The sequence below is a fragment of the Rhinatrema bivittatum genome, chromosome 8, assembly GCF_901001135.1.
Source record: "Rhinatrema bivittatum chromosome 8, aRhiBiv1.1, whole genome shotgun sequence".
NCBI lineage: Eukaryota > Metazoa > Chordata > Amphibia > Gymnophiona > Rhinatrematidae > Rhinatrema > Rhinatrema bivittatum.
In genome coordinates, this window is record NC_042622.1 from 16,051,567 (window position 1) to 16,066,768 (window position 15,202).

A 15,202-nucleotide genomic window follows, 5' to 3' on the forward strand; every position below is an offset into this window, starting at 1 on the left:
TAGGGCAAGGTAAGAAGGCCGAGCAGGCCACAGGACAAATCGTAGCAAGAAGACCACGGGGGCCATGCAGAAGGAAGGTAAAACAAGATGGGCCAATGCAAGGAGCCAAAGCGACTCCATGTTCTGGGAGAGGCAGGGCTGGCCTTGCTGAGTCATGGGAGCATCAAGTGTGGCTAGCACAGGAGTGAGGGTGGCTCTGTGAGGGTCTCTGCTGGTGGGGAGGCTGCCTAGCAGCCAAGATCGTGACACCAAGATTGAAGGGTTCCCAGTTGAGGAAGGTCACTGCATTGACTAGGCAGAGTCATTTTGGGGGGTATGAAATAGGGGGGAAAAATCCTCGGGCTGCAAATGATGATTCCTGGCAGTACAGTCCAACAGGATCCAGATCTGACGGAGGCAGCAGCCCAAAGGAACAGAAGGAAACTGCTGCACCAAAAAAAAAACAAAACAGTAAAGGAAATAAATCTCCAGTGGATTGAGCTGAACAACCCCCTCCCAGGCCAATCCAAAGAAAATGTTGCACACTGAATATCTTCAGCTATTTGGACAGACAAGAAATTTGAAGAAGAGGGGCCATGATGACGGGAATGAAAACCACGTGTAACCAAACGGGTGTGAGGATAGGAGGGGAGGTGCTTATGCTAGAGTCAAGCCCATGCGAATCTGAATTGCTGTGCTGCAGTGTGAAAAAAAAGCAAAATTTAAAAAAGACCAAATTGTTACTACTTGAGAGCTGATATTTTTTTTCAGAACGGCACACAGGGAAGGCACACAAGTCCTAGCCCCCAGAATGCCTATTGCAAATGTTTTGTAAATATTTGTACCTGGTAGGGTTATACGCATACCCCCCCAGGCTATCTTCAAAAAGCCATTTAAGTGCATAAAACCGGGGCCTGTATGCATTTTTTCAAAGTGATTTAGGCAGGTTAAGAAGCATTTTGCCTGCATAAATTGCCCACCCTCAATGCTACTAAAAGCGTTGTTGCACGGCCCTCGCGCTTTAACTCAGAGAGACGGCGTTCCTGGGGGGCGCGCTCAAGTCGGAAGGGGAAAAGCGCACGGATGGCGTTTGCAGCTCTCTGCGTGCACTTCCAAGGCAAAACTTTCACCCGCCAGGAGGTGCCCGCGCAGGCGCTCAAAGGGAGCGTTCTCATGCGCAAAGGCTGCGGGTAGGAAGCACACGTGGATTGCGCCAAGGCGGGCACTTTACCCCCCCTCAGAGCCTACCCAAGCAGTGATCTCGTTATCCAAAGAAATCCAAGGCTGGGGCAGGTGAAAAATGCGGTTTATTATGCAAAGCAGCCTGGGGGGGAAAAGCTTCAGCAAGACATCCCAGATCACGTTGCGAGGCTGCCTCAGGTTCCGGAAATGACGCACACGCTTTGCTGGAGGGCAGGGCGCCTGCAGGTCAGGTCACGCGGTGCGGTGCAGCACTTCATGCTTAATTGGCATTTTAGGGTGCTTTGCGCCACTCGGGCACAGAGCGGGGGGGGGAGGGCAGGGTTTGTGAATTGCACCCAGGAAAATATTTTCTGCTGCCGATGCTGAACCAGGAGCGGTGGGGAATTAATGGAGCTGTCGCCCGCTCAATCTATTATTGATTGCATTCAGCAAAATGAGAGGCAGATTTCATCTTTACAGACAAAATCAAAAATGGTTTGCTTTATCAAGGATAGTGCAGCATGGGGTTTCTTCCATTGCCCATGACTGAATATCCATCCTTAAGTAGCAAAACCCTTAAATGAGAGAGAGAATACACTAATAAGAACACAATATTTACAATCAAGAGCTAAAAAATAACTATATAAACATACATTGATGAAGATATCCATGAGAACTGTGATGCCAAGGCCCACTAAGCAGTGAAGGCAGCAGCCTAGGGGTGCTGGGGGCACATTTCTTTTCCCAGCGCTATTCAGAGCCAGCGGCAGCGCCCTGTGGGACTGAGGAGCTGGCCAGTGGCATTACGAGCGCCATAGAATCAATGCCCACCCTCGCATTCGCCTGTTAAGGTGGCAGGTCTGACAGGATGCTGCTGCTTGGACTAAGCAGTACTGGAGGGGAGGGAGATGGCTGCCCTGTGGAGGAGGTGCCTCTTTCACTGCAGCACTTCCACATCTCCTCACACGGCTGCTGCCGAGGTCAGCCCTGCCCTGGCATTATTATCAGTATAGGATTTAAACAGCTGGGGAATCTCCATGTAACAATGGAGTAGGAGGTACGTCATCCTAAATACTGCACAGGTAGCACAACCAACTAGAAGTTTCATTTCTTAACTTGCAGCCTTCCGATGTCTTGTTGAAAAGTACATGCACTTAACAAATAAGTAGCTCCTTCTCGTCATTCCCAGACGAGCACATTGCTTATCCTAATAATTGTGGAGTAATCAAGCTCATGAGGCCCTTACCATACATACAGTGCTACTGGTCCGAGGACAGGACTGACGCTTTCGTGCTTGACAGGTTATCTACACGTGAATGTGGGTGGCAGCAGCCGCTGGAGCTAGCGGATGTGCTCGTCCACGATCGGAACACCAGCCCAAACATTACTACACTGCCCTCTGCAAAAATAAGATACAAAATGCTCATGTGGAAAAATGAGGAGACAGCACCAAAGATGTTTATTGTTCGGTGAAAGAAACCGGCAACTTTTAGCCTTCTCCTAGGTGACTACAACCATTTAATAACTGAATACTTGGAATATATATTTTTACATTGCACTTCTGACAGATCTGAAAGGGACATAGGCTGTGCCTATCAAACTTGCACTAAAAGAATTTTACTGTGCGGCTTAGTAAAATGTTTACACGCATGCTAAAACCGGCATTAATGTGCTATGCAAAAATATTTAACGAGGGCATGGTAAAAAAGTTACCCTCCGAAGCGTGGTCACGGTACAGATGTGGATGTTAACAGAAAACAAGTTGCACGTTCATGCTGGCTGCAGAATGCCCTTGCTAACTGGCCCAAAGTAAAACGCTTGGTTATTTGGGGGGGGGGGGGGGGGGGAATTTGCTCTCGCTTTAGCCCCAGTTAAAAAAAAAAATGGTTGTTACCATCAGCAATCTATCCCACAGTCACCGGCACGAGGTTGGCATCCCCCTCAGAAGCACAAGCCTGGAGGGTCAGGATTGTCATGGGCAGGAATGGCATCGGAGCCACCACCGCATGATGCCATTAGGAGTTGCTTCTCCACCATCACCTGACGGGGATGAAGGGGCCCTTAGCGACGTCATTCACTGAGCCCTGGCAGTGAAGGCTGCTCCCTTCCCAGACTTTAAAGAACGTAAAACTTCTCTAAACGTGCACAGTATCGCGTGAAACAAGCCTATATCACTGGGTGTGCACTGTCTAAAGAAAGAAAGAAACACGATCTTTCTGTCTAATTTTCTGTCTGGACTCTCTTTACCTCACTGAGAAGTGTTCAAGGCGTTATGACGCTCACAGTAAACTGACCGATCACATGAAACAAACAAGTACATTTTCTACGGTAGCCCAGCACATTTATGGGCTTAAAAAAATGTTTATTTCATATTTTTTAACTAAATAAATGAAATAAATATTAGATGAAACAAGATTTGTGGAAAATCAACCCCCCACCCCAAAACAAAACAAAACAAAAATCTCAATTAAATTGGTTTTCTTCTTCCCACACTGAATTCACAACTGGAGGAACAAATAAAAACCTGCCATACCCATTGGCTAAAGGCTATAGCCCAGATTCTGTATTAAAGAGTGACCCCATCAACTGGTCACAGCTCTCCGGCCATTCACCATTAATCCACTTTTGACTGCTCAAGTGCTCACAGTTCCTCGGTTAATTAAATCTAACATTTTTTTGCCCTCATGCAAATTTAAAAATCACCTACTGCCCTCTCACGCACAACAATCTGACTAATAAATATATTTTTCAGGAGCGTCCACATTTCCAGTAGGATTTTGTGCTTTTAATTACTCACCATGTCCAAATCCAAGCTCAAGATATTAAGTTACAATTCAGGTACTGAAGTTACTTCCCTGCCCCCAGAGGACTTAAGTTGTACCTGAGGCAATGGGGGCTGAAGGGACTCCTCCAAGGTCACAGGAAGTAACCCCTGACTTCGCTGGTTCTCAGTTTGCGGCTCTATCCATTAAGCCACTCCACCCTGTTTACCAAATAAACAACAAAATTGCTTTCTGTTTTCCTATTTAGCAATGCTTTAAATTAAATTTTCACATCACCAGATACATCTTGCACTACTGCGTCTAAAGATATTAGTTTTGTTCTGAAATCACTTTTCCAATGTAAAGGAATAACGAGTAAAGCTTCCCCACCAGCAGTCATTTCTCCGCATGCCATAGCATATAATGGAGCTTGAACAACTCATTAAAATATTCTAAAATAGCGACTTTGCCACTCTAAGCCAACCACACAGCAGCTTGATCCCCAAAGTCTCTACACCTCAAGTAGCAACAAGTTACTTTTAAGGCAGCAAATCACAGTTCAATGAGTAAACAGCACTTTCACAGACCCATACAGATCTCTGGGCGCCCTTCTTAATGGGATTTCTGCCAAAAACATCTTCTGCATTTGCTTGCACTCACTCCTTCTCCCACATCCCTCACAGCTTGCCTGCCTCACGTTGGGTGATGGCATGGCATGGCATGGCATGGCTCGGCTCGGCTCTCCTCCCCCTCCACCTCCTCCTCCACTTTCTTGGCACTGACAGCAAGCAGGAGGTGTGAAATAGCTGCTGTAGGCTCCTCCCTGCTGCAGGTGCTCCAACTCTGAAAGGCCAGCACCCCAGAAAAAGTGAGGAAAAGTAACCTTTTTAATTAAGCAAAGGACGATGAAGCTCATTGCTCCCTGCTACAGGCTCAGTTATTGAGAGGAGGAGCTACAGCCCACATCCCCATTCTGGCTCACTTCACTGTGGGAGGGGACTACGGTTCACAAGCTCTTTCTTACAGGCTGGTTGCATCGAGGGGTGGGGCTACAGCTCTATGCTCCTTGTTATAGGCTCACTGTGTTGAGGGGGTGGAGCTACTGTGCTCAGTTCCCGCTTATAGGCCTCAGCTCACTGTCTCCCTCAGAGATGGAGTGACCTATTCCACGTGCATACGCAGGTTCCTGTAACTGGAGATCATCCCTTCTAGATTACAGCCGGTTCCCTCGGTTTTTTGTTTTGTTTTTCAAAACTGCAGACCAATTCTGCGTTTCCAAAGGGATTTTATTCGGATCATCTGGTAGAAAACAATTGCAGGAAATTATTTCTTGTTGATGAGGCCCCATTCTAGCATACATACAGCAGTCCGAAGAAAATGGAGGCAGGGGTCGACGCAAATTCCAAGCTTCCCTGAGTGCAAGGCACAGTGGTGAAATTATCAATTTCGGTGAAACTGCTTGAACGTTAAAACATTAATTAGTATAATATTCAAAGACTTTTTCTATTGCTATAACGCACACATTGATCTAAAGTACCCATAATTCACTGTTTGACTTAGCAGAAAACCATTAATAACATTACCATATCAGTAGCCCGGCATGAGTGAAGCACATCTTTTTTTCTTAAATCAGTTCTATAGCCATTTGTAGTCATATCTTCTAAACGATATTTTAAAAAATGTATTTGAAATGGATACTCTACTTAGGAATAATGCACGTGCAGCTCTGCATTATTTAGAGAAGATTTTTTTTTTTTGAGCAATGTTCTACTCAGGTGCCCCCATGAGGGAAAATGTGTTCATTGTTAAAACGACTAATTAATTGAGTTAAAAAAACTTAAAAAGATTATCAGGAAGCACTGGAGAAATGAGCAAGACTATTAAAATTAATTCCAGAAGGGCTTATAGAAAATATTATACTATTCCCTGTTCAAATAATTTTACTTAATGCACAATGATCAATTATTTCTTTTGTAAAAGCAGGGCCTATGAACATTGCTAGCCTTAGCTCGAGCAAAGGCGGTGGTGAGACAAAGTCAAAGGGAAACTGGGAAGGCCAGTCTTGCAGTGAATGGTCCTGGTCGATCGGGAAGTGCCACGGCAGCCTCATCGTTCTAGAAGCAGAGATCCCATCAGGTTCTTCTGTGGCGCAGGCAGGTAATGAGGAAAACGTGGCAGTGCCGGCTCTGCCCGGGGAAAGCCCCCTGCATATTCTGGATGGACACCAAAAAAACCCCAAAAAACCGAGGGGAGGTATTCACAGTAAGGGGGATAATTCCGCAACTCCCCACGTTACCGGAAAGCCTGCGGGTATCTTGCGCTCATGGATTTTGCACTAACTTTCAAAGTGAAAATATGCGACCGATTTCACAGCGGGAATTTGCCCGGGAAGGCATGCAATGGTTCAAGTTCAAAGGATTTCCATGTGTAGTACATGCGGATATGGACTTTACCTCCAGGACCTCGTTCCAGGCCTCTCTCTGCGTAGTCACCTTGACCTCCTCCTCTGGCCACACTGAGTGAATAAACTGAGCACTGAGTGAATAAATAACTTCCTGCGATTTGTTTTATAGCTGCCAGCTGTTAGTCTCCAGGGCATATGATGCAGCTGTGAGACCTCGGCGCCTGTGAAATACTCTTGCTGAAATTACATTCTTTGCGGTTTTGTCAATATTCATGAAAAGGAGGAGGGGGTCTGGTAGCCCCCAGGCCTCGGCTTTTCTTAGCCTGGCCCTGACTATGGTCAGAGAAATAAGTTACCTCAGGGTAAAAGATCCTTCAGGTTCCCAGGATGAAGGCTCATCGCTGCCCTTCTCAGCGCATGGCTCTGAGTGTCGTTTCGGGAAAGGAACATTTTCCACCTCGGTAGACAGTGATTTACCGAGAATCGCGCGCCTCTGCTGGCTAGGAGCGTGCACCAGCATCCATAGACTGCACACGTGTAGTCTGGTTAAAAAGAGGCATTCCCAGGGGGGGCGGTGTAGGGAGGGGGAGGAAACGCGCGTGTCTGGCACCTTCCAATGTACCCCCACCCCTGCCTCCCGTAACTTACACAAATAGCAGATGGTAACTATGGGCCTGATTTTCAAAAGCCTTTACACGCTTAAAACTGGGTTTTATACATGTAAATGCACTTTACCCGTGTAAGTGGGCTTTTGAAAATTGCTACAATAGATGCCATTGAATTGTCCATAGGACTTACCCACGTTAAGTGCACTTAAGCGGGTAAATGACTTTTGAAAATTGCTATGATAATGTTACATTTACATGCATAAACTCCTTTGAAAATTCACCTGTGAGTGATTTTAGTGCATGCGCTGTGCAACTTATGCGCAGAAGTATCCCCGTCCGTCTCCAGTATGCCAGCTATGCAGTGTGGTACTAAGGGGGGATGTGGGGGTGCGACCCGCCCCGGGTGACAGCTGGGAGGTCGGCGGCCGTGAGCGGAGCCCATCCCGCTAGCGCTAGAAGAAGAGGGAGGCCTCCGGGCCGCGAGCGGTGGGAGCACTGGGCGGCTGCCTAGAGCACTGCAAGTCTGGAGCTGGCAACTGCACGGCCTTTCCTTCTTCCCCCCCCCCGTGGCCTGGAAGAGGAAGTGGTGGGGTCCTCAGGGGCTGGAAGAAGGAAAGGTCCTGCAGTCGCGGCCTGAAGCAGGAGGAAGAGCAACAGCGCTGCCCCTCACCCTCCCCACCGCAGGTGCAGGAAGTAGAGCCGCACCAGCTCCCCCGTGCCGCCTCAAGAAAAAGGAAGCGTCCCCGTCTGTCGCGGGGGCTGAAGGAGGAGGCTGCTGCTGGGCTTCTGAAGTGAGAGAGTCTCTGTGTGTGTGTGTGTGTGTGTGTGTGTTAGAGTATGTTTGTGTGTGTGTATGGAGTTAGGGTGCATGTTTGAGTGTGAGAGAGGGAGGGAGCTGTGTGCAGGGCTGTGTGAAAGTGTGAGCAAGAGAGAGAGCCTGTGTGAGGGAGAGGGGACCCGGAGATCACTGGGTGGGTGCCAAAGGAAGTATCCACCCCGGGTGCCAAATACTTTAGGTCCCCCCACTGCAGCTATGTGCTGACTCCCCACGGAAGGGTGAGATCGCGCAGGCTGGGAAGATGAGCGTGCCCACAAATACGGAAACACTGACGAGAGTTGGAGGGTCCCTACGGCTTTTAACCTGACAAAACGCGAGGAACCAGTTTGTGAGCTACTTCTTCTTATGGGCCGCACTGAGGACACAGACAAAGGCCTCTCTTGATCAAAGTTCTCAGTAAATTCATAAGGCCGGATGAACTCCTTGGGAAATGTGAAAATGCACTAAATTGCTTTGTTCTTGCGTGCACTCGGTGACTAAAACTGAACAAACTACTTCTATTTGACTTTGATGTCACAATAAAGCCGAGAGAGGAAGCTTCTGCACGTCCAAGATTCCCCTGCATGCTGTCTTGGGATTTCGCAGGAGTCTGCAATGCTGTTCAGATAATGGAGGAAGCGCTCCCTCAACTCTCATTGCCACCGACTTCTTATCAGGGCTTCTGCAGCTGCCGGGCTTCACCTCTCTTTTGTTTCTGGGCTTTTAATCATGCAGCGGCCTCAGCAAATTCAGTTTTTGGTAAGTTTATTATTATGATTTTTTTTTCCCCTTTCTTAATCTTGACAAACTGGTGATGTATGGTCTAATACCTTCCACACTCAGCCTGGCTTACTGATGTCTGCAATGCTGGATGTGCCATTTGCCCCCTTGAAAACTTTTAAATTGCTTTCCAGCGTGCAGAGATATCAGAAGTACCTTTTAAATGTCCACTGTCTAATGCTGAATACTGCCAGAGTAGGGAAGATTTATTTTCTGGCTTTCTTTCATGATTACTTTTTATATAAAAGAACACTGTTAATACTTTTTATCTTACTTTAGCTTCCAGAAGCATTAACTGGGCAATTGTTACTCTATCAACGTAAGTTTCTGTTCACGAGGCACCGGCTCACTCTTTCGGTCTCCAGTGCATTCTGCATTTTGCTGCAGTCTCCAGCAGTTTTTTGGCCCTGGGGCTGACTAAAGGGAATCTCTATCTTAAGTAAAAATCGGCAGGTCTGAAATGATGCCCAAATCACAGGGTGGGTGGGGGTTCCCCCAATGTTCGTTATTACAATTTGGCGTGCGCCCTATGGGTTATGGGGGACTGGCTGTTGGGAAAAGAGTTATTTGCAGATATTTGCATGGAAGCTGCCCTTGTCCGTCTATACAGTTTAAAGTTTTCTGCTCCATGCCAGTGCCGAAGATGTGGCTGATTCCATTGCTACTAATATGCTTATTCAATATAGTAACATAACATAGTAATGACGGCAGAAAAAGACCAAAATGGTCCATCTAGTCTGCCCAGCAAGCTTCCCAAGGTAGTAACTGCCGCTCCGTGCAGGTTCCCCCCATGTTTCTCTTAAGGGTAGTAACTGCCGCTCCATGTAGGTTACCCCCATGTTTCTCTTAAGGGTAGTAACTGCCGCTCCGTGCAGGTTACCCCCATGTTTCTCTTAAGGGTAGTAACTGCCACTCCATGCAGCTTACCCTCATGTTTCTCTTAAGGGTAGTAACTGCCGCTCCGTGCAGCTTACCCCCATGTTTCTCTTAAGGGCAGTAACTGCCGCTCCATGCAAGTTACCCCCATGTTTCTGTTAAGGGCAGTAACTGCCGCTCCATGCAAGTTACCCCCATGTTTCTGTTAAGGGCAGTAACTGCCGCTCCATGCAAGTTACCCCCATGTTTCTGTTAAGGGCAGTAACTGCCGCTCCGTGCAGGTTACCCCCATGTTTCTCTTAAGGGTAGTAACTGCCGCTCCATGCAGCTTACCCTCATGTTTCTGTTAAGGGCAGTAACTGCCGCTCCATGCAAGTTACCCCCATGTTTCTCTTAAGGGCAGTAACTGCGACCATATGCAATATGGTTGTCATATACTGCGAAAGATGCTTTCTCTGCCATGGAAGGCTTCTCCCTGGCTGCCAATCAGGGCCATACAGTAAAGTCCGTGGGAGAGCCAGCACTCCAAGGCGAGCGCCCGCTTTTCCAACGCGCGCCCAGGCACCTCTCCTGGGCGTGCAATTCTGTATTTAAATTAGGGCCCGCACTAATAAGGAGGCGCTAGGGACACTAGCGCGTCCCTAGCGCCTCCTTATTGACAGGAGTGGCAGCTGCCAGCAGGTCTGACAGCCAACACTTAATTTTACTGGCATCCATTGTCGAACCCACTGACAGCCACGGGTTCGGAACACGGACGCCAGCAAAATTGAGCATCCGTTTTCTAACCCGCGGGCAGCAGGCAGATTTTTTTTTTTTTAAATTTTTGTAGCCTCTGACTTAATATCGCTATGATATTAAGTCGGAGGGTGTACAGAAAAGCAGTTTTTTTCTGCTTTTCTGTACACTTGCCCGGTGCTGTCTGAAATTAGCTCCTGCCTTTGGCAGGAGTTAATTTCTTTTTTTTTTTTTTTTAATTTTCTTTTTATTCAATTTTCAAAATTTTATAACATTGCATTATAAATTGAATACAGGTAATTAAAGTAAAAACTAAACTCCAAAGTATAGTGCTTCCTAATATATATTTTTACCTGTCCTTATTATAAGAAATACACGAGCTAATGTAAAGAAAATTAAGCGGTTAAACCAAAAGGTATAGAATTATACCCCTAATTCAAACTGCAACAGAGTTACACTGAGTAATACCACAATACTTGCTTCTAACCATTATTCTGTGCTACTTGGGGCGTGAGAGCTCAAGAACGTCTGGAGCTGAGTCACTTCATAAAAAACATCTTGCAACAATTGCTTCTTACATCAGGTCTAAGAGTCAAAAAAACTTTTCCTTCTGTCCAGACAGATCTGGATATATCCAAATCTTTTGACCTAAAAATAATTGTAATCGTTGTTTCAAGAACAATCTTAGAACTGCATCCCTATCAGTTGTGAAAACAAAGGACACTAAAAGCGTGGCCCTTGATTTGATTTCAGTATCAAGTGATCTCTCTAAAACTTCAGAGACATCAACTGAATCATTTATTGCTCCTTGTTCAACAACATTACCCGATGCAGTTTTTACAGGTAAACAATACATTTTTGAAATTACTGGCAAATTTTGTTCTTACATCTTCAAAACACTGATTAAATATCTATTAAACATTTCCTTAGCAGACGTTAACCTAATCATTGGAAAATGCAGAACCCTGATATTTTCCAAATATTCCATTTTTTTTTTTATCATTTATCAATTCTGTTTTAACAAATTTTTGTTGAAATGCCTCAACTTGTTCTAGAGGTTTTTCAGTTGTTATTATACTTGTTTTATTCAGGGTTACCGAATTCTCCAGATTAGAGAAACTCTGCTGTGTAATAGTAATGTTTTGGGATAGGTTCACAATCACTTTCTCAAGAGACTTTATTGCTGTCCAGAATGACCCCATGGTCATCTCAGGCATTTCAGAAGGAAGAATTATATTCAGCTCCTGCTTGGGCTCCCCCCCCCCCACACACACACAGATTGCTCTCCACTCATTCCTACAACCAATTCTGATGGTATTAATTTTTCGGGACTATCAGCCCCTAATAAGGAGTCACGATGTCCCAAATTCAATTGTGTAGGTGGTGAGGGAGTGTTAGGAGCTCCGGGGCTAAGCGATATTGTTTCGGCCTGCAGTGCTGACTCCCGCTCCAAATCAGACACTGCTGCGGCCTTTTCCTCCGGATTTGTACCCAATGCAGGTGCAAAGAACGTAGATATTCTCGGCTGTGATGTCACCGGATCAGGGGTAGATGTCACATTTTCCCTGATCCTGGCCTTCCTTTTAGTATGGGGCATGCCTCGAAAGTCAACCCCCTCCACAGAATATATGTGAAATTATTAAGGTAAAGAATAAGGACGTTTCTCTACTACCAACTCTGTCAAACAATTATAGCTCTTTGGGGCTATGGAGAATTTCAAATTTCAGATATGAAAAGGAAATCAGTACCTTGTTGAAATAATCTTCAGAATCGTTGCTGATAACACCAAAGTCCATAAGATTTCTTCAATTTCAGACAAAGCCACACGCGGCTTAGGCACACGCCGCCGGCGGCTGCGCGCCGCTGGAGGGGCCGATTTAAAGCCCTTCCTGCTCCTCCCCGATGACTTCGGAGGTGCGCGACAGCTCCAACAGGGCGGGGAATCCACCCCCGGGAGCCCCAGCTGTGGCGAGAGAGCAGCAATGAGGAAACTGGAACTCAAAGTCCTTTGCAGGTAAGAAGGAAATCCTCTCCTGAGCCCCAGCAGGAGTTAATTTCTGAGAGTAAAATATGCGGCTTGGCCACACATTATACTTTCTGTATTGCGGGTGACTAATAGGCTCATCAATATGCATTTGCATATCATGCGCGCTATTAGTTTCGAGGGGGGTTGGCCGCGCGTTTTCCACCCGCTATTAACCCTTACTGTATAAGGGGTAATAATAGCGCGTCAAAAACGCGCGCCAAACGGAGGCTAACAGTGCCGTTCTGTATTGTCCTGAATCTGTGGGAACCTGCGGTTCCCTGTGGGAGATGGCAGCTCCTTGTTTATAAATGTATCACGGGTGGGTTGGGATAAGTTTCATGCCTTCATTGATTATCAGACTAACAGATATTTTCCTTTCAATACTGCCAATATAAGTTTCATTTTCAAGTGAAAGATTTTTTTGTCTTACTTACATCTTCGTAGTTTGATGCTTGCAGTGCTTAAGCAGATTCTTTATCCCCTGCTATGGGCCCTTTTCAGAGGTTACTTGGCCTTCATTGTGGGGGGAAACATTCTTTAGCGGGGCTGTATAATAAGCACTTGCACTCTATTACTCAATACCACACTAGCTGTGGTTTGGAGTCAGGATCCTGAGGCGGACGTAGAGGAGGACGACCTCTGTGAGAGCTTGGTTATGCTAAGCAATAAGTGTACTTTCCATACTGATTAGAGAACAACATATGCAAATTCTCCACAGAATTATCATAACTCCTCAGGGAGCGTTTAGGATGAAGCTCATGGAGAGTCCAAGCTGTGGAAGGTGCTCAGAATCCACAGCCACGTTACAGCAGGGCCTCTGGGACTCTGCCCCCATATGACAATTTTGGGCACGGGTTAGGACGGTTTTTCTTGATAAAGTGCAATTAACCGTTCCAGGCCAAGCGTCTCTTTGTATTTTGGATGAGGCCTTGGGCACTGATTGAGAGATGTTGTTACTGATGAAAGGACTCTGCGTAGCGAGGAGATGTGTCCTAGCTGGACGGGTTGTGGGGGACGCTCCGACCTGTTCTTTTTGGGATGCAGAAATGCTGGATCTCTTATTATTAGCTGTTAAAACCTGAGTAAGGGGGACCAAGAGATTTCCTAGCACATGGGGACCTTTCGTTGCTCAGCTGAATCCTTCCCTGTGGGCTAGGTTCCCCCTACCGGACAGGCCGACATCTCTGTGAGCTGTGTTTACGATTTAGCTCCTGATATATTTATCTTGGGAGAGGGCAACTCTGTAGATAGTCTCTCTCGTCTGTGTTTGTCTGGATTGTTTCATCTATCTGGGAGGGGGATGCTGAGGAAAATTGAACGGTTACGATCAGAATGTACTTTGTTTGTGTGTATTGTTATTAACGTTTGGTTTTATAAAGTGAATAAATCGGCAGCTCTCTAGCAGTGTTCTTGGGAAAGGACCTGGGGTTGCCCGATCTGTTTTAGACAATCTTAACATTCCTTTGCAATGGATTGACCTCATTGGATTTTGCATTATGAGGGGGGAGCAATGGACTGAAGAGGTGAACTCAGAGAAGCCTTGGGTAGGGCAAAAGCAAGAGACAAATCCGCCCCCCCAATCCCACACACACACACAAGGAACACCACAAGACCTATTTCTGGTCCCATGAAAATCATACCGCTGCCTATTTTAAGTACGGCAGCCACAAAATAAAAATAAATCTTGAAACATTTGGGTCTGTTGTGTATGGAATTAATTTGAATATCCTGGCGCTCGCCCGACTATATGAGATGCAGTAACTCCAGGAAACAGGCTCTCTGTTTAATGATATTCCATTAACGCTGACTTAAAACATGCTACTATTTTATAGCAGGGTTTTCAGCAACTTCTCCTGTATAATTGATGTGCGAGGGGGCATCTTGGATGCATTTAGCCCTGCGCAGAGTCGCACGCCGTCATTAAGTCTGCACACATCTGATGAGAGGGGGGTTTTTTCAGGTCACAGAACATTAGCAGTTTCGTGGGGGCAGCGGTGCAGGATGCCTGCCGCTGGAAGCAGGCATTCAGATTTAACTGCTTTGTCTTCAGGCCAAGGAAACCTTACTCAGTTAATGGTGATAAACACCTGCTGTTGGACCTGGGTAAACAAAACGCCAGCTCTGAAATCTGTTTTGCTGAAATCAGATAGAGCAGAGATGGCATTGCCTGAGAAGAATAAAGCAATGCATAGCTTATTCCCCTATACATTGTGTGTGTGTGTGCCCTGCGTCCCCATTCAGTTGCTTTTTTTTTTTTGCCCTTCCTGACCTGCCTTCTGGTTGTGTTATCAGATTCTCTCAGCAGGCTGATGTGCAGGGGAAAAAAAAAAAAAAAACCCTCAAACGTGAAACAAGCAATTCCATTCCTTATTGATCACTTCTGCCACCTCATCTGGCAAACAGTCACCGGGTAATCCGTGCTGTACCTTTAGCCTGTCCATTTCCTAGCAGGGGAGGAATCAACGGTGTCTCCCTCCCCCTCCATTTGAAAAATAAAATGAGAAAAACCAGCCCCGGAGATAGTTTGGAAATGATTCACATCTCTTGCACTCTGTTATTTTCTGTTGAGCTCCATAGGTGCTGGAATGTTCAACACGGAAAAAAAATAATATTGTCGGCTGAAAGCAGGGCCCTGGCGGCTAAAATTAATGAGCGGTGACCAAATGGCTTCATGTCAGCAGGGCCTGGCCGAGCCAGTCTCTTCTACCCCGCCTCCCCGGGCCCATGGCACGTGCGGACCTGTAGTTCCAGTCTAAGAACAGGCCCACAGCTCAGGTTAGCTCTCTGGTCATCCTAAGTCCGTGGTTCCTGAATAACAGCCTTTCCCAGCCCTCTCCTGGAGGGCCCGCCCATCCAGTCAGGTTTTCGTGATTACCGAAACGAATATGCAGCAGATACTTTTGCATACACCACCTGTCCGACATGTGCAACGTTATCTCTTGCATATTCATTACGGATACCCTGAAAACCCTACTGGTGAAGTGGGCCTCCACGACGGGGCAGGGAAACGCTGCTACACTCTGAATTGGGGCT

The 15,202-nt window shown here is 46.5% G+C and overlaps 1 long non-coding RNA gene across 8 annotated transcripts in view; it reads right to left on the reverse strand.

Annotated features, from left to right (window-relative positions):
- Positions 1–6,432, reverse strand: part of LOC115097152 — a 60,062-nt gene extending 53,630 nt beyond the window's left edge. The window contains exons 1-3 of one of the 8 annotated variants that reach the window (XR_003858220.1): positions 4,584–4,689; positions 4,043–4,144; positions 2,408–2,560 (exon numbers count right to left, since the gene is read on the reverse strand). This is a non-coding gene — a long non-coding RNA (uncharacterized LOC115097152). Of the gene's footprint in view, positions 1–2,407; positions 2,561–3,958; positions 4,145–4,510; positions 4,690–6,376 lie in introns of those variants that run through there. The other 7 variants (XR_003858219.1, XR_003858225.1, XR_003858221.1 and 4 more) reach the window with 7 other exon arrangements.
- Between the last annotated feature and the right edge of the window lie 8,770 nt (positions 6,433–15,202).